A 5,932-nucleotide genomic window follows, 5' to 3' on the forward strand; every position below is an offset into this window, starting at 1 on the left:
AACAATGAATCATGGAACCCTACATCAAAAACTAATGATGTCATGTATGGTGATTAACATAACAATAAAAATGACTGATGAAGAAAAAAAAAGAACTACGTTTTCTTATGCTTGGAGGCTGGTGTTTGTGAGCAAAAGGAGAGAGATGAGTCCAAAAAAGAAGGTACGTGTCGTCGAGAAGTCAGTCACAATTCATTTGTAGGTGGTGTGGAACCACACGCGTTAGCTTCCTGGGGCTGTTGTACAAATTACGACAAACTTGGTGGCTTGAAACACTAGAAATGCAGTCTCACAGTTCTGGAGGCCACCAAGCCCGAAATCGAGGTGTTGGCAGGGCTGCGCTCCTGCGGGAGCTCCATGGGAGAATTCTTTCTCAGCTTCTTCTGCTGAAAGAAGCAGAAGAAGCCTGGATACACCAGGATAATCTCTCCGTCTGAAGATTCTTAATCGCATCAGCAAACGCCCTTTTCTTCCTCTGCCATATAGGATAACATTCTTGGATTCCCGAGATTAGACACGGATGTTTTGTGGGGTCATTTTTCAGTTTTCCACATTGCGGGAGACTTTAAGCAAGGCAACAACTCAGTAGACTGTAGTTCACAAAGATCCTTCAGGGGGTGGTGGGGTGTATCTAAAGGAACATTTACTGAAGCCGGCGAGACAGCTCAGTGGACACAGCTCGGTGGACACAGCTCGGTGGACCGGCAGCTCAAAGCGACCGTGTCTAGCCAGGGTGGCAGCCTGGGGGGTGGGCTCAGGGAGGGACTCAGGAGTCTGACTGCGTGATGCCAAGCCTGTTTCCTCATCTGTGAAAGCTGGATTATCACAGCTGTGCCTACCTTTTGGGCCTGCTGGAAGGAGTGAGCAAAATGTGACACATGCCAGGTGACTGGTGCATGAACAGTCCTCCACAAAGCACACAGATTCTGACTCGCATTCTGGAATCAGGCTCCTGAGCACAGATGACTCGAAAATGGTGAGATGGGGCACATTTCATCCACTGGCCTCTGACCCGGCTTGGTGAACCAGTCAACTAAAAGACAGGCATGGGGTGTGGCCCTGACAGAATTCCAGGTTCTTCGTGGGATGTTTTAGCTGCATTCCAATGCAGAAATCACCTACCAGTACTGTTCTCCTGGACTTCCAGAGCCTGCCAGTGACGTTAGACTCTAAACTTCATACATATTTAGCAGGAATAATACATTTTTCATTTTATTTTAATTTTTTAAAAATAATTTTTAAAAGATTTTATTTATTTATTTGACAGAAAGAGAGAGAGAGAGATAGTGCGCCTCTGAGCAGGGGGATCAGCAGGCAGAGGGAGAGGGAGAAGCAGCCTCCCCGCTGAGCAGGGAGCCTGACTCCTCTTGGGGCTGCATCCCAGGACCCTGGGATCGTGACCTGAGCCAAAGGCAGATGCTTAATGAGCCAACCAGGCGCCCCTGCATTTTTTATTTTAAAAGCGTAGTGTTTCCAGTCAATCAGTACAGATTAGTTAAGCAATTATGTGCAGATGGCGGTGCTTGAGTGATTGTGTCAGGAGACCTGGCTGGAAAGTCCGTTTGGCCCCATTTAAAGGGGCCTCGAGCGACGGGTGAGGCCTTCAGACTCGAGGGTGAGGGCAGTGAGAAGCCGGTGGGGGCCCGATGAACAGGGTGCATGAAGGTGATCCCAGCTGTGGCAGGGGACCATTGGGTTTGAGGGGGAAGCGTGGTGGAGGCAGGGAGGCCATCTTGGAAGCTAGTGCAGCTTTCCGTCTGTGAGGTGGCCGGGATGGAAGCAGGGGGAATGGAGGGCAGAGGACTTGCAGGGAATCTGCCTTCAGAGAGCTAGTGTGGGACAGGGTAGGCTCACAGGGCAGGTGACAGAGTTGTAACAACACAACTTGGGAGAGATCGGCAGGCAGGGTCACTGCGGGTTTTTCTTGCCCTGGTGGTGGGGGTGTCAGCCGCCTTGCCGGCCTTGGGAGGAGTGAGTCACGGAATGTTTGTGGGGACTGGAAGGAAGTTCTGGGGGTCCCTGGAGAAGATCGGGCTCCACCCCTACGGTCCTGGGGGAATAATCAGGCTTGTGCGTTAACTGTTAAAGGTGGCTGCCTGGCCAGGACGGGGCTGTAGGCAGCCCCACGGGAGTGGCCGCAAGTGCCGGAGGGGTTGGGGGTGAGTGAGGGTTCAGCCCCTGAAGGGTGGCTCCGAGGAGGGGCGGGGGTGGGAAGGGTCCTTCGATGTCCCTGGCATGGGGATGGCGGTGGCAGGTGGAGGGAGGCCGAAGTACTTTCATACTTTCCGACTGATGAGGCCCTAGTTGAAACAAAGAGTCTGGACATCGGAGGGGAGCGCCCAGGAGACAGAAGGAAGCGGCGCCCATCTGCTCTGGTGCCCAAGCCAGTGCCTGGTCTTCTCACTCCTACTTCTTGATCAGTGTGACAACTGTCTCCTCTCTCAATTCCTTACTTAGCACAGGCCTCTGCACACAAAGCTGTTCATTCAAAACCCTCCCGGCCAGCTGCAGCTCTGGGATGGAACTTCTGCATCCTCCCCGCCCCTCCCTCCCCTTCCTTCCTTTCCTGTCTCCTTCTTCCTCTTTTCCTTTTCCTCACCCTCATTCTCTTTCAAAAAATAATTTATAGAGGTGAAAATTACATAACACAAAATTAACCATTTCAAAGTGAACAATACATTCACAATATTGTGCAACCACCACCTCTACCTTGTTCCAAACTATTTTCATCTCCTTGACCAGTTCCTCCCCAGTCCTCCCTCCCCCTAGCAACCATCAATCTGCTTTCTGTTTCCATGGATTTATTTGTTCTAGGTATTTCATATAAATGGAATCACATGATATGTAACCTTTTGTGTGTCTATTTATTTTGAAGAGCAGGTACATTCACAAGGTTCATAACTGAAAAGTCAGTAGATACATAGTGAAAGTTCTCTGCTGCAGGGTCACCTAGTTTCCCTCGCTGAGGTAAAGTGTAACCTCAGTAGTTTTTGTTTATTTTTGTTTTTCTATCCTCCCAGATATGTTTTATGCAGATATAGGTAAATATAGATATGTCTACACACATGTTCTATCTATCATGTATCTGTCATCTACCTGTTTGGATCTGATTTTTTTTCTCCTAACATATCTTGGAGATAGTTTCATATCAATATGTAAAGAGCTTCCTTCTTCTCTTTCTAATGATTGTTTTATATTCTTATGAATGGATGTATCATAATTTATGTAACCATTCCTCCCACCAATGGACTTTTAGGTTGTTTCCAATCTTTTGGTATTATAAACAATGTCACAATGAGTCACTTTGTACATTGGCCAATGTATCTGTAGATAAATTAGGAGTCCGAAATTCTGGGCAAACTTAGACACATTTAGGCAAGATAAGAGTGGACTCCTGTTACATTATATAATAAATAACATTCATGGATTGGGAAATATGCATTAGACACTGTGCTAAGCATTTTTAAGCAGCTTTATTGCAATATAATTTATATATCATAGAATTCACTCATTTAAAGCATACAATTCAATATTTTTTAGTGTTTTCACAGAGTTGTGCAATCACCACCACAATCGATTTTAGAACATTTCATCACCCCAGAAGAAACCCCGTACCCATTAGCCGTCACTTCCCATGCTCCTCTGCCCCCAACCCGTGGAAACCACTCATCTATTTTTTGTCTCTGGATTTGCCCATTATGGACATCTCATACAGATGAAATCATACGCTATGTGGCCTTTTACGTATGGCTTCTTTCACTTAGCATAATGTTTTCAAGGTTCATCCATGTTGTCATTATTCCATTCCTTTTTATTGCAGAAAATCCCTGTGTTTTTACATCTTCAATCAATCTAGCGTTTCCACTTAGGCAACCCAAGTCCTTTGACCAGGGCAGTTACAGGCAGGTGTACCCCAAAATTTGCAGGGCCTGGGAAACAAAAAATGGGAACCCCTAAGTCAGATGCCTAAATATTTAAAAGCTGTAAATCAAGCCAAACAATTGTTGAATAAATTATGTTTGATCCTCCTACATTGACAAATAGGTGTACAGTTATGGCTTCTACATGACTAAAAATTGGCAAAATATCAAAGATGACTAAATTCAATTATTATTACAAAATTAGAATATATTATGGTAATAATAGATTCATTTTCAAAATGAATTGAATAACTGCAATTTCAAAATGAATTGAATAAATTCAATTTCAAAATATTTTTTATGCTTTCAAGAGCTATTTTTCTAAAATATTCAAAATTATCTACAAAAGTTAAAGGAAAGAAATATAATTGATAATTAACCTGTGAAAAATTAAATTTCAAGTATTTACAGTTAAAATTTTTACTTGACTTTTTGAGAATGTAATGAAATCTTATTAAATATGATTATGAAGAAGCTATTTGTGATTCTGGTGTTCCATGTCTTTGACTTAGTATCATGTTTCATGTATGTTATGCCTAGACCTACATCTGTACACGAGAGAGTAATATGAATTGTTTCATAATGAAAAATATTCCTTAGCCTTCCCGTGAACTGTTGCATTTACTGCACTAATTTTTGGGAGTCCCTCTGGAATTTTATGTTAGAGAAACAGGAAGATGGAGACTTGGCACTGGCGGGAAATGGCATGTTGTTACCTAAGGATCTACTGCAGTCAAGGTGTCTCAGTGGAGGGATGTGACAGGTGGATTTGTCTTTTATTTTATTTTTTAAAAGATTTTATTTATTTATTTGACAGAGAGAGAGAGAGACAGGAGAGGGGTAACACAAGCAGGGAGAGTGGGAGAGGGGAGAAGAAGGCTTCCAACATGGAGCAAGGAGCCGGGACCTGAGCCAAAGGCAGACGATTAACGACTGAACCACCCAGGCGCCCTGGATTTGTCTTTTACCAAATCTCCTCCACGGTTCCTATCCCACTGGCCCTCTGAAGCAGCGTGTCCGCACTGGTGGTGGTACAACCCACAAGCCCCGCACGTTCACATGCCTTTTGTTTCAAGGACAGAAGGCAGGAGACACGGAGAAGCAGTGCCCTGGGGTCTAAACGGTGTTACTTGTGAGAGGGGGCATCCTGGTGCTGGTGCCACATCTCAAGTAAGAGAAGAGCCACGTGTTCTTTCACACATTTGTGTGTGTGTGTGTGTGTGTGTGTGTGTGTGTGTGATTTGCAGGCTCCCCTACAAGCATGGGCCGAGAGGAGAGGCCATCCTGCCCAGTTCTGAAAGAAATGCTGCTCTTACGCTTGAGCTGAGATTACAGATAAGGCCTTTCTGAACAAAACCTCTTTTACTGTGATGAGGGGTGGTGCCTGGCTGGCTCAGTCCGTGGAGCGTGAGACTTTTGATTTCTGGGTTATGAGTTCGAGTCCCACGCTGGGTATAGAGATTACTTAAAAATAAAATCTTAAAACAAACAAACAGCCTCTTTTACTCTGATGAATGCAGGGAGTGGAGGTGGAGGAGGAGGGCAGACCAATTGTCTTACTCGGTGGACAAAAACAAGCCTATCTATATCTGCTGACTTGCACAGCATGGCCATTTTAAGTGTTGCCCATCTGCCCATCTGTCTGTTACAATTCACACAATCGCAAAAGCAGACACAAAGTTTCTCATTCACTCATTCATTCATTCACTTAATGGTATTAACTGAGCACATCTTCTAGGTGCCTTTCTGGGTTGGCAGAGTAAAAAATGACTGGAACTGTGAGGACTCACAAGGTATAGGGGACAGACTTGAACATGAATAATGGCAATAGCGCAGGGTTTAAAATGCTGTGGGAGGACAGAGGAAGGAGCAACTGCCACATCAGTGTGGACTGGGCTAGAGGAGGCTTCAGAGGAGATGGTGGAGTAATACTAGCTTCCACAGATGCCACAGAATGCCTGTCATGTTCCAGGCTCTCCTCGCATACTGTCACGTGTACTTCCCACAAAATC

Source organism: Halichoerus grypus, chromosome 7 (genome assembly GCF_964656455.1).
Source record: "Halichoerus grypus chromosome 7, mHalGry1.hap1.1, whole genome shotgun sequence".
NCBI classification, from domain to species: Eukaryota; Metazoa; Chordata; class Mammalia; order Carnivora; family Phocidae; genus Halichoerus; species Halichoerus grypus.